This window comes from Gossypium hirsutum, chromosome D08 (genome assembly GCF_007990345.1).
Source record: "Gossypium hirsutum isolate 1008001.06 chromosome D08, Gossypium_hirsutum_v2.1, whole genome shotgun sequence".
Lineage (NCBI taxonomy): Eukaryota > Viridiplantae > Streptophyta > Magnoliopsida > Malvales > Malvaceae > Gossypium > Gossypium hirsutum.
Genome location: NC_053444.1, coordinates 9,083,302 through 9,096,634, shown reverse-complemented (window position 1 = coordinate 9,096,634; position 13,333 = coordinate 9,083,302). Strand labels below are relative to the sequence as shown.

The 13,333-nt window shown below is 34.6% G+C and overlaps 1 pseudogene; it reads left to right on the top strand.

Moving 5' to 3' along the window:
• Positions 1-2,155: 2,155 nt before the first annotated feature.
• On the top strand, positions 2,156-3,412 carry LOC107915220 (splicing factor U2af small subunit B-like; annotated as a pseudogene).
• The last annotated feature ends 9,921 nt before the right edge of the window (positions 3,413-13,333 follow it).

Below are 13,333 nucleotides of genomic sequence, written 5' to 3'. Positions count from 1 at the left end.
CACAATCAATTCAATTTAATAACAAGAATAATCAATAACTCAATCCTTCCTTTTTTTCATCATCTTTTCAAAATAGATATTTATAACAATAGTGATTCATATGAAATATAATTTTTTCTTCATTCATAATCTCAATATGAGAGCTATTACAATTAATATCTTTTAAAACCAATGCATTAACCATCACAAATTTTGTTCTTTTAGATATTGATATATTAGATCTTCTAGAGCTTTCAACTAATTTTGTACTATCAAATATTAGAATAATATTTTTTTGTTTCAATACCAAATAAGATAAATATTTTCTATCTGTAATGATAAAATTCATTATTACATTCTTATATCATTCCTCAAAAAATATTAACATAAACAAAATATTTAGAATACGCCACATATGTGACCAATAGTCTTTCATATCACATTGATAACATAAGTTATTTTTTCCCTTTAAAGAGTTATCTTGAGAACTCTCATTGTTCTCTTATTTATTACTATGTTCTCACTTTTAGTTATCCATGATTATATCTTTTATTTTCTTTATGTTTACATTCACTTCGAGGAATGCAACAAATCTGGTAAGACAAACTTCTAAACGCCTTCATTGATTCCTTATTTTATAATCACCATCATAAAACATACGTAGATTTCAAATCAAAATCTATGTATCATGATTAGTCTCAAATTATAATAAACATGATATAATAAATCATAGTAAAATATACTTGAGATTCTTTAACATCATTGTTATCATCTTGACTATTATCACGAGCACTATTACAAGTAGTAAAACAACTTTGTTTTCGTAATAACATTTATAATATAATAGTAAAAAATCATTTAATAAACAAAATCAAAATTTTTGTGTACGATGCTTGAAAATTATCCTATATACATTGTATCAAATTTCAATACCACATATATGTTATAAAATATTATGATGCTCTAATCAAATATTTATAAATTCAATTTAAAAGATATAATACAATAATTTTAAGCATATTTAATAACAATAATTTAATAATAAAAAATTTAATCATCCAAATATCATACATACTATAATTTAATAAAAAAATCTTAGTTTAAAAGAAACGTTAAAGTAATAATATTTTTCATAAAATAATTTTACCAAAAATCAATCAACAAAGAAAAACATACCATATAAGGATTATATAAATTTTTCTGCAATAACAGTTTGAGTAGTAAATTTTAGTGACAGACTACTGGTTTGGTTGTTGCTTGAAATGGGTAAGGCTTGGTGGAAGGGAAAATTTTTTGTGACTTATGGAGAAAAACAATTAAAAAAGAATCGTGCTGATAACATGTTAAAGAGAATAAAGTTTAAAGAGAATGAGAGCAAAGAGAGCGTATTTTTATTGATCAATCGGGATGTTTACAAAACTTCTCCAAACTCTTTATTTATAGGCATAAGAAGTATAAATGAAGTAGAGATCTACTTCTAATGACTATTAAAATTTAAAGTACATTAAAACTAATCTTGATCTTGATGGGCATCCACTTACTATATGTTTTTAATATTTTTTATAATTTTTAAATAATTTTTTAGTTGGTATGATTTTAGACAAATGAATCTATTTATCCATAGTGATATCAGATTTTAAATAATTCTTAAAATTTTTATTAATTTCAAAATTATTTTTGCTAAGATGACAAAATCCTACATTGTGACACAGCATTTGGCATCATCCTATGAAAATTTTGTATGAAAGTTTAATTCATTATTTTATATTTTTAATGAGGGTTTTCTTTAATCAATTTTGAAAAATTCAAAATTATTAGACAGTAATTAAAGAAAATGTTACCGAATTACAGTGACCTAGTTGTAAAATTTTAAAGATTCGAGTAACAACATTATAAAAATTAACCAAGTCTCCACAACCATTCAGATGGCTCCATCTGTCCATCGAGTATAGCGAAGTAAAATCAATTTTTTTAACTCACTGAAAATAGAAAGCTCTCACCGGCAAATCCTGAATCTAAAAGGGGAAACTGGAATTATCCAGAACCTTCCTCAATCTTCAACGCCCGAAGGCCCCCCCACCAAAAAAAAGTCCATTTGATATTTTCTAATCTTTTAAGGGTAAAATGGGAATTCAATTAAAATCTGAAATACTAAGAATAAATCTTAATTTCTCTTCTTTTTCATTTCCCCTTCTTCAACAAAACTAAAAGTCCAGAATTAGGGTTTCGATAACCCTAACCCCAGCATATCCCCTGCAACTCCGACATCTTTTGGGTCCCTTTGTCCTTCAATTAGATCACAGCTTTTCGTTCAAAAATATATTCCCCCTGTTATTGTTCTTAATTTCAAGCAACAATGGCGGAGCACTTGGCCTCAATCTTCGGTACGGAGAAGGACCGCGTGAATTGCCCCTTCTATTTCAAGATTGGAGCATGCCGGCACGGGGACAGGTGTTCACGGCTCCACAACCGGCCGACGATCTCTCCAACTCTCCTCCTTTCCAACATGTACCAGCGCCCGGACATGATCACTCCCGGAGTGGATGCCCAGGGCCAGCCCATCGATCCCCGCAAGATCCAGGAGCACTTCGAGGACTTCTACGAGGACATCTTCGAGGAGCTGAGCAAGTTTGGTGAGATCGAGAGCCTCAACGTTTGTGACAACCTCGCCGACCACATGATTGGAAACGTGTATGTTCAGTTCAGGGAGGAAGACCAGGCCGCAGCCGCCCTACAGGCTCTTCAAGGAAGGTTCTACTCTGGTCGTCCTATCATTGCGGATTTTTCCCCGGTCACCGATTTCCGCGAAGCAACTTGTCGGCAATACGAGGAGAATAGCTGTAACCGTGGGGATATTGTAACTTTATGCATGTCAAGGTAATTGGAAGGGAGCTGAGAAGGAAGCTGTTTGGGAGGCACCGCAGGTATAGAGGGAGTCGGAGCAGGAGTAGGAGCGCCAGTCCTCGCCACCGGCGTGAGAGGGAATATAGGGAAAAGTCTCGAGATCGAGACCGAGATGATCATCGTGATAGAAATGGGCGAAGACCGGATAGGGATAGGTATGACCGTGAAAGCGGGAGTAGGAGAAAGCATGGGAGTCCTAGGCGAAGCAGAAGCCCTCCACCTGCTAGGGAAGGAAGTGAGGAGCGGAGAGCCAGGATTGAACAATGGAACCGTGAGAGGGAAGAGAAGGTGTAAGAAAAGATTGTTGGGTATCATGTTTTTACTTTTGGGTAATCATTTCTAATTGTCATGTTTTTGTTATGTTTCTGCAATTTGGATTGAACTTAAATCTTCCTTTAGGATGAGTGGAACGATCTTAGCTGTTACAAGTGGTCTTTTTTTTCTTCTTAGTGTCAGCTTTTAATGCAGCGCTTGTATCTCTGTTGAATAGTTCTCTTTTGTTTTAGTCCATGGTTAGAGTTTCAAGCCACTTTCTTCTCACCTTTATCATGGATTATTGAGGTATTCATTCAGATTCTTGTGCTTTACATTATGTTCAACTTGTAAACCTGCTTTAGGCTGATTGTATGGTAGTGCTTATGGTTGCTGCTTGCTCAGTTTCACTGCTACTGCCTCGTAAAAAAATCTACTTTTCTGAACAACTTTTGTCCTTAAATTATGAATTATGTAATTATGTGCTTTGCTTTCCTTAATGTATTTAATCTTATGAATCAGTGTTTGAGGCTGCACTTAGTGGGGACGGTGAAGGGCTGCTACTATTTTTGCATTCTCTCACTCACTGCTACTGCTGTTAATTTATTACTTCCTATTACTTTGTTTTGCTATGAATTTCATTGGTTGCCATGGAATATCCAGGGAAGAGAGACCTTATGCAAAATTGTAGAACTATTTTCACTTGCCAAAAATATTTCCCTAGAACACCATCATATGATTATGTCTCCTATACAAGTTATGTCAAAGGGAAAAATCCCTTTTTTGACTCTATGGAAATTGCATCCCCCCCCTCTCTCTCTCTCTCTCTCTCTTATATTTCCTTCACATGTAGTCTCTCCCTAGGTTGTCTTCTAACTAGTCGAAGATACAACAGGATGGCTTTTTAAATTTGTTGCCAATGTTTGAAGCAAACTCTAATTGAATCATTATGTGACGGTTCATTGCTACTATGTAAAATTTCTTCTTCATAATTTGTTGCTTAGAGGTAAAAAGAGCTTCTTTGTCATTTAATGCTTCCACTAGAATGCGAAATGGTATTAGAGAATGTGTTTCTTCAACTGCTACTTGGTTTATTGGTACAATTCTAAGTTTCAGATTATGTGCTTAATATACATGCATCCATGCAATCTCTATTATGGCTTACAATTGTGGCTTTTGAACTATTCTTTACCATATCAGTTGTTATGTATGTATATAAAGAAGCAGCCTTTACTCTTTGATATCTTGTTCGTTTTCTAAACAGAGGATTGGAATTTGGTTGTATTTGCCCTTGACCTGCCAATAAGCATATAGCTTTTTGCTTGAATAAAAAAAGTTGAAATTATAGATTATGAATTTTATTTTAAAATATTTATAATATAATAGAACCTGAGTGTTTTTTTTTTTTAATTTTTTTTGGTGTATAGTAAAGATCATATCAATAGATCAAGTCAATTGACAATAGCAATTTAGGCCACACGATTCAGTCTTTTGGTTTGAGAAGGCTTTACGGCACATGAAAAGTGCACTTGGAAATTTACATATAGCAAATTAGAAAAACAATACAATAATGTATTTAAACAAACAAAATTAACAAAATAATATTGTATAGGTTTCTAAATTACTATATACGTTCTTCAAAATGTTTACATTAATTAAACGTGGCGTGACTGGCTTTTTATTTTTATTTTATTTTTATTTTATTTTTTAATACTATGTTTGATTTTATTAATAGCCACTGGCAAGGCGTCGGCCTTCGGCCTTGGTAGGTTGCTAGGACCGCCTCTTTTCTAATTTTAAGGTTAAGAGTAAAAACACATTTAAGTATGCATGAACTTACATTTTACTTGTCAATGGTACTTTGGTTTTTTTTTTTATTCAGATTGGTAATCGAATTTGATTTTTTTATGATATATTTAAGTAAATTTTTTTAATGCCGTTAAAATACGATGACATGAAAATTAATATATAATTAACAAAATATAATATTTTAATTCGTAATTAAATATTATTTAGGATTGAATTGGCTTTCGTATATATTTTTAAAATTTTTTTTGGATGAATAATGAAGTTCATTTATCCAAGAATGCAATTAAATTGCTACAAAAGAACAAAAAACATTGTACAATTATTTTAAGCTATATAAACAAATTAGCCAATAATACCCCAAAAAGTACAAAGTGAAGCATTAGTAGGATTAGTTCTATTGATTAAACTTCCTCCTAAGTGAACCCGCACAATCTCTTTAATCTGCACCAGGATAGTATCTTCAGTCAATAAAGATGCACCAAAATACTTCTTGTTCCTTTGTCTCCATACTACATACAAATATGCACTCCAAGCAAGCTTGAGTATAACAACAAGCAAGGACTTTCCTTTAAGTTTCAATATCGTCCAAGCTAACTCTTGCCTCCAAGTTCCCACAGCCCTATGAATGGAGCAAAGGCGCAAAACTGACTGCCACACCTTCTTTGAAAAATTGTATTCAAAGAAACTGTAATCACGTCTCTATGTAGCATCCATACAGAAAAAGCAACAAGTATCAACCAAAATCCCAAAAGTAAGTAAACGATCTCGGGTTGGTAGAAGAACGTAAAGGGAACCATAGAAAACAGTGCCATTCCACCTTTATACCACGAGTTCTAATTGCCTCCCACAATCGAGAAGTACTCACTTTAGCATTAGCAAACTGTTGAGAAGTGATAGCAACTAAAGGCTTTAACTTAAGCATCCTTCACCAATTTTAGGTACTCATTGAAATAGGAGCCACATCCAGAAAACTCCCACCCTTTAACATATATTCACTAACCCAAGCGATCCAAAGAGACTCCTCTCCTGCAAGCAAGACACGGATAAGTTGTAAAATACAAGCTTGATTCCATTCTACCACATTTTTAGTCCCAAGCCCCCCCTCAGATTTAGGTAAACAAATTGCCTTCCAACAAACACGAGCCCCTCGACTCGAGCCAACTTTCCCTTTTCAAAAGAAGCTAAAACGGTATTGATAAACCTTTTTAAGAACACTCTTAGGCATTAGAAATTAACGTAGACTTGCACACTAAAGATCATAGCCTTAATGAGTTGCAATCTACCAACATAACTCAAGTGCTTAGTAGACCACCTTTGAATCCTGTCCAGAATCCTATTTGATGCGGAAACCCCGGATCTAGACACAAGAGAAACACAAATTAGAAATAAAAACGAGAATAAATAAAATTAGTTAAATAATAATAATAATAATAATAAAAGGATAGATTTGCCCTATGGAACCCTTGGTTAACTTGCAACCAAAAATGCCAATGATTGAGCGGCTCCCTACGAAACCCCTAGAAGAAGAACCTCTAGAAACACCGATGAACGGGAAAGAAATTTGAATAATTGTAACTCCGAAATACCCTCGAAAGTAACAAACTCCAAACTAAATAGCAAGAGAAGAATCACTCTACTCTCAAAATTTTGCCTCACACAAATTTGGAAGAAAACAAATACTCTCTTTTTTATATCTTTCCAGTGTGTAGAAAACAAGCCTATTTATAGGCAAATTACAAGAGTAATTGAATCCTAATAAAAACTCTTTAAGAGTAATTGAATCCTAATAAAACTCTTTAAAATTATCTAAGAAAATAAATAAATAATAACCTAACCAATAAAATTACTTAACTCATAAATGATGTATCCCAACCAATGAGAATTAAGTAAATAATAATAATAAGATACATAAAAGATTAATCCACCAATTTATGGGCTTTCACTCTTCCAAGATTGGTCCTGTGAATTGCATTCTCGTATTTGTCAATGTCACGAACATGATGAATTAAATTTGTAGCAACAAAGTCTTGGACAAAAGCATTCATCTTTGATTTTAATTGTCGTGCCTTGCTTCGAGTGATTGGACCACTAGGAAAAACAACCCCTTGAGTGTCACCTCCTTGGCTCCTATCATTCTCCCCCTCTTTAAGAAGATTCGTCCTCGAATCTGAACCTACATCAAATTCAAAAGGAGAAAGATCAGAAACATTGAAAGTAGCACTAACACTATACTCACTAGGAAGATCAATGCGATAAGCATTGTCATTTATTTTCTCGAGTACTTGGAATGGTCCATCTCCTCGTGCATCAAGTTTATTCTTTCTCTTAGAAGGAAATCGTTCTTTCCTCATATGCACCCATACCTAATCTCCAGGTTCAAACAAGACTTGCTTTCGCCCTTTATTAACTCGATGTGCATTGGACTCATTCTTTTTCTCAATAGCTTTTTGAGCCTTCTCATGGATCTCTTTCACTAAATCATCTTTCCTTTCACCATCTAAATTAGCAATGTCATTCAAAGGTAAAGGAAGCAAATCTAAAACAGTAAGTGGATTAAAGCCATATACAATCTCAAAATGAGTAAAACCTGTGGAAGAATGAATAGAACGATTATAAGCAAACTCAACATAGGGTATCCATTCTTCCCAAGATTTAACATTCTTACCTATTATGGCTCTAAGCAAAGATCCCAAAACTCGATTTACCACTTTGGTTTGACCATCAGTTTGAGGGTGGCATGTAGTAGAGTAAAGTAGTTTAGTACCTAACTTACCCCATAATACCTTCCAAAAGTGACTAAGAAATTTTGCATCTCTATCGGAAATGATAGTCCTTGGGATTCCATGTAATCTCACAACTTCACGGAAAAATAGATCGGCAACATGGGTTGCATCATCAGTCTTATGGCATGGAATGAAATGAGCCATTTTAGAAAATCGATCCACAACCACAAAGATGCTATCTCGTCCACGCTTTGTCCTTGGTAAACCTATTACAAAATCCATTGAAATGTCAATCCAAGGTGAACTAGGAACAGGAAGAGGAGTATATAGACCATGAGGCATCACAGTGGATTTAGCTTGTTTACAAGTAATGCAAGTAGAGCAAATTTTCTCAACAAGTTTTCGCATGTTAGGCCAATAAAAAGGCTCATGTAAAACATCATAAGTCTTAGTGACTCCAAAATGACCCATAAGACTACCACTATGAGCCTCTCGAACAACAATTCTCGCATTGAACACTTTGGTAAGCATAGTCTATTATTTCGAAAAAGATAGCCATCATGCTTATAAAATTTGTGAAATGCACCATGTTCACATGCGTCATAAATGCTTGCAAAATCAGAATCAGTGGCATATAAATCTTTTAGATACTCAAAACCTAATAACTTAGTATGCAAAGTACTAAGTAAAGTGTACCTCCTTGATAGAGCATTAGCCACAATATTATCTTTACCTTTCTTATACCTTATAACATAAGGAAAATATTCAATAAATTCAACCCACCTCGCATGTCGCTTGTTCAACTTACCTTGTCCCTTTAAGTGCTTAAGTGATTCATAGTCTGTGTGAATCACAAACTCCTTTGGTAAAAGGTAATGTTGTCAAACTTCTAATGCCCTTACCAAGGCATACAACTCTTTATCATAGGTCGAATAGTTCAAATGTGCTCCACCAAGTTTCTCACTAAAGTAGGCTAGTGGTTTATTATCTTGCATGAGGACAGCACCTATACCTACACCAGAAGCATCACATTCAATCTCAAAGGTCTTTTCAAAATTAGGTAAAACAAGAATAGGAGCAGTACACAATTTATCTTTAAGTTCATTAAATGTTAATTCTTGTTTATCTGTCCAATGAAAAGATACATCCTTTTTAATAAGTGCAGTCAAAGGCGAAGCAATTGTGGAAAAGTTACGAACAAACCTGCGGTAGAAACCAGCTACCCCAAGGAAAGACCTTACCTTAGAAACAGTTTTAGGGATAGGCCATTCTTTAATTGCCTTTACCTTCTCCTCATCCACATGGATTCCTGTAGAACTTATCACAAAACCCAAAAAAACAAGCTTATCCATACAACAGGTGCATTTTTCAAGATTAGCAAAGAGTCGTTCATGCCTTAACACATCCAGTACTAATTTAACATGCCCAACATGATCATTCAAAGTTTTGCTATAAATCAGTATGTCATCAAAATACACAACGACAAATTTTCCTAAAAAAAGTCTAAGTATGTGGTTCATTAATCTCATGAATGTGCTAGGAGCATTAGTTAAGCCAAATGGCATGACTAACCACTCATACAGGCCATACTTAGTCTTAAAAGTAGTTTTCCATTCATCACATTATTTCATTCTTATTTGATGGTAACCACTTTTTAAGTCAATTTTAGAGAAAATGCATGCACCATTAAGCTCATCCAACATATCATCTAATTGAGGAATTGGATATCGATACTTTACCGTAATCTTGTTGACAACACGACAATCAACACACATTCTCCAAGAACCATCTTTTTTTGGGACGAGAAGTACAGGAACCGCACAAGGACTTAGACTCTCACGAATCAACCCTTTCTCTAAGAGATCTTCAACTTGCCTTTGCAACTCCTTAGTTTCTTCAGGATTGCTTCGATAAACTGGTCTATTCGGAATACTCGACCCAGGCACAAAGTCAATTTGATGTTCAATCCCTCGTAAAGGAGGTAATCTCTTAGTCATTTTAGAAGGAAATACATCCTCAAAATCCTACAAAAGATCAACAAAACAACTAGGCAAATGTGTATTAGGGTTAGTCAAAACAAAGTTTTCCCTAAACCTAATAATTACAAATGTTTATTTTGTACAAATAGCAAATTTGATATCTCGAAACCTTGCGAATAAACTCACTCTCTCATCTCGTGACTTGTGTGTGCAATCACTCATCAATGTTGGGCCTTTAAGTTGGCTTTTAACACTAAGGGTCTCTTTGCTCTCAGTCTTTTTCAATGATTTGACCTCACTTCCCTTACCCATCTCACTAGCAAGTTTGAGTTGATCATTGTAGACTTCTTGAGGAGGAAGTGGAGCCAAAGTAAACTTCTTTCCAAGGAACACAAAGGTATATTGGTTAAGGAAACCATCATGATTTACTCGTCGATCAAACTGCCATGGCCGTCCAAGTAATATGTGCCCAGCTTGCATTGGAACAACATCACACAAAACTTTATCAAAGTATCTACCAATGGAAAATGAAACTAAGCATCGTTTAGATACTTTTACCTCCCCACTATCATTCAGCCATTGCAAGAGGTATGGCCTTGGATGCTTCACACAAGGTAGGCCAAGTTTCTCAACAAGGGAAGAACTTACCACATTGGTGCAACTTCCACTATCGATGATCAATGAACTAGGTTGTCCACCAATCAAACAGCTCGTGTGGAAAATGTTATCTCTTTGTTCGCGCCCATTCTCTTTAAACTGGACATTTAAAGCCCTTCGAGCAACAAGTGCTTTCTCACCATACTCCAAGTATTCTTCATACTCATCATGAGTATGCACATCATCAGCATCTTCCAAAGGAGGCATCTCATCTTCGTTATCGGACTCAAAATCAACCTCGCCATCTTCTCGAATCACCAATGACTTTTTATTAGGGCATTCTTGAGCATAGTGACCCCTTCCTTGGCATTTGAAGCAGGTAATATCTTTTGGCTGCTTAATGGCACTAGGAGAAGTAGAAGAAGAAGATGGAGCTCGATTAGTAGAAGTAGAACCTTTAAATGAATTAGGCATACCTCTATCTTTGGAGTAAGTTTTAGGCTCATTTGGCTTGAACCGTGCATCTCTCCCATTCCACAATCTATCATCTTGTTTTTGCCAATTTCCTCTCCAAGCAGGATTAGAACCTGAACTAGCACCCCTCGGTGTCCCTTTCTTTTGTAATTACTTTTCAATGGTGAGTGCGGTTTGAAGCATCTCTTTAACATTCATGTAGTGTTGTAACTCAACTCGATTTGCAATCTCAGGCTTTAGGCCGGCAAGGAATCTAGCCATAGTCACCTCAGCCTCTTCAACAAGATTAGCTCTAATCTGAATAGTCTCCATCTCTTTGTAGTAGTCATCCACAGATCTATCTCCTTGAACAAGATGTTGGAGTCTTTGATGGAGTTCTAGATAATAGTATGGTGGAACAAACCGTTTTCGAAAGATGCGCTTCATTTCAACCCAAGTAGTAACAGGTTGCTCTCTATAAAGAATCCTGCTTTTACATAATTGATTCCACCATGTTAGTGCATAATTAATGAACTCAGTGACAGCGTATGTTACCTTTTTCTCATCAGAGTAATTGTAACAAGCAAAGACTGCTTCCATCTTTTCCTTCCAATCAAGGTAAGCATCAGGATCATTCTTCCCTGAAAAAGAAGGAAATTTTGGTTTGGGGGTGTCATTGTTTCGCTCCAATCTTTCTCTAGGTACATACTCAGACTCAAAGTCATCATAAAAAACATGGTCCTCCCTTCGTTTAAAAGTTCGATCTCGTGAATTTGATCGGCTTATAAAGGCTTCGTTCAACTTCTTGTAATTATCGGTAATGTATCTCTCTTGAGTTGTAAGTTTTGTATCAAGATACTCCCTTTGCTCTTGTAACATCTGGGTCATGCGATGTTCGAATTGAGTTTGCAACTTTTTCATCTCTTTTGTAACAACTCGACCAAAGGATCGTTCTCTCTTTTTTGCTCATCCTCTTCATTTTTACTAGTTTGGGATCTAGTGATCGGCATGGTATCTGTGAAAAAATCACACAAACAGGAACAAGAAAGAAAAAAATAATAATAACCTCACTCGTTAGCTCTCAAAAGAATAACTCTCTGAATGATTCAAAACTTGTAAATATGTTTGGAGAGGGTTACTAATCAAGATCAAATAACGGAGGTGCAAACTTCAAAGAAACAATGAAGATCCTAATTGCTTTAAGAGGCCAATAAACTTGACGAGGCAATTTGTAATGGAGGCTACACGGATGAAGGAATTGTGCATGCCTTTAATATCTGCTAACACAAGAAGAAACAAAGTGTTAGAAAGCGTAAGAGAAACAAAAAATGTAGACCTGCAACGATCCCTAACTCTAGAGTCAAAGAAAAGCTTTAATAAGAAGAAAACTTAAGAAAACTCTACCCAATTTAAAAAAAAAAACAAAAATCAGAAACGTTCGGTGTCTTAAGATTTTCAAAAAAAAATTGAAGCTTTAATTATACTTGAGTCAAGAAAAGATGAAGGAAAAGAAATTCAATTTTGGGAAAAATAAAAAATAATAACAATAATAGGAAAAGAAGAAACCTACGTATGAAAGGTAGGCAACTTTTTTTTGCGCTTTTTTTGTGCTTTTTGCTTCTTCTTTTTTTTTTCTTTTTATTTTTCTTTTTGCTGTTTCTTTTAAAGAATAAGAGGGGAATAAACACAAACTTCAAAAAAAAAAGAATCGACGAAACCAATGAAAAGTGTTTTTGGTATTTTGACTCGTTTCGGATTTGATTTTAGCTTAAAAAATAACACCGAATGGCTTGAAACTGATACCAACTGATGCGGAAACCCCGGATCTAGACACAAGAGAAACACAAATTAGAAATAAAAATGAGAATAAATAAAATTAGTTAAATAATAATAATAATAAAAGGATAGATTTGCCCTATGGAACCCTTGGTTAACTTGCAACCAAAAACGCCAATGATTGAGTGGCTCCCTACGAAACCCCTAGAAGAAGAACCTCTAGAAACACCGATGAACGGGAAAGAAATTTGAATAATTGTAACTCCGAAATACCCTCGAAAGTAACAAACTCCAAACTAAATAGCAAGAGAAGAATCACTTTACTCTCAAAAATTTGCCTCACACAAATTTGGAAGAAAACAAATACTCTTTTTTATATCTTTCCAATGTGTAGAAAACAAGCCTATTTATAGGCAAATTACAAGAGTAATTGAATCCTAATAAAAACTCTTTAAAGAGTAATTGAATCCTAATAAAACTCTTTAAAATTATCTAAGAAAATAAATAAATAATAACCTAACCAATAAAATTACTTAACTCATAAATGATGTGTCCCAACCAATGAGAATTAAGTAAATAATAATAATAATATACATAAAAGATTAATCCACCAATTTATGGTCTTTCACTATTCCAAGATTGGTCCAGTGAATTGCATTCCCGTATTTGTCAATGTCACGAACATGATGAATTAAATTTGTAGCAACAAAGTCTTGGACAAAAGCATTCATCTTTGATTTTAATTGTCGTGCCTTGCTTCGAGTGATTGGACCACTAGGAAAAATAACCCCTAGAGTGTCACCTCCTTGGCTCGTATCACTATTGATTAAAGTAGTACAGTCAGACCGAGATAACTTTCGA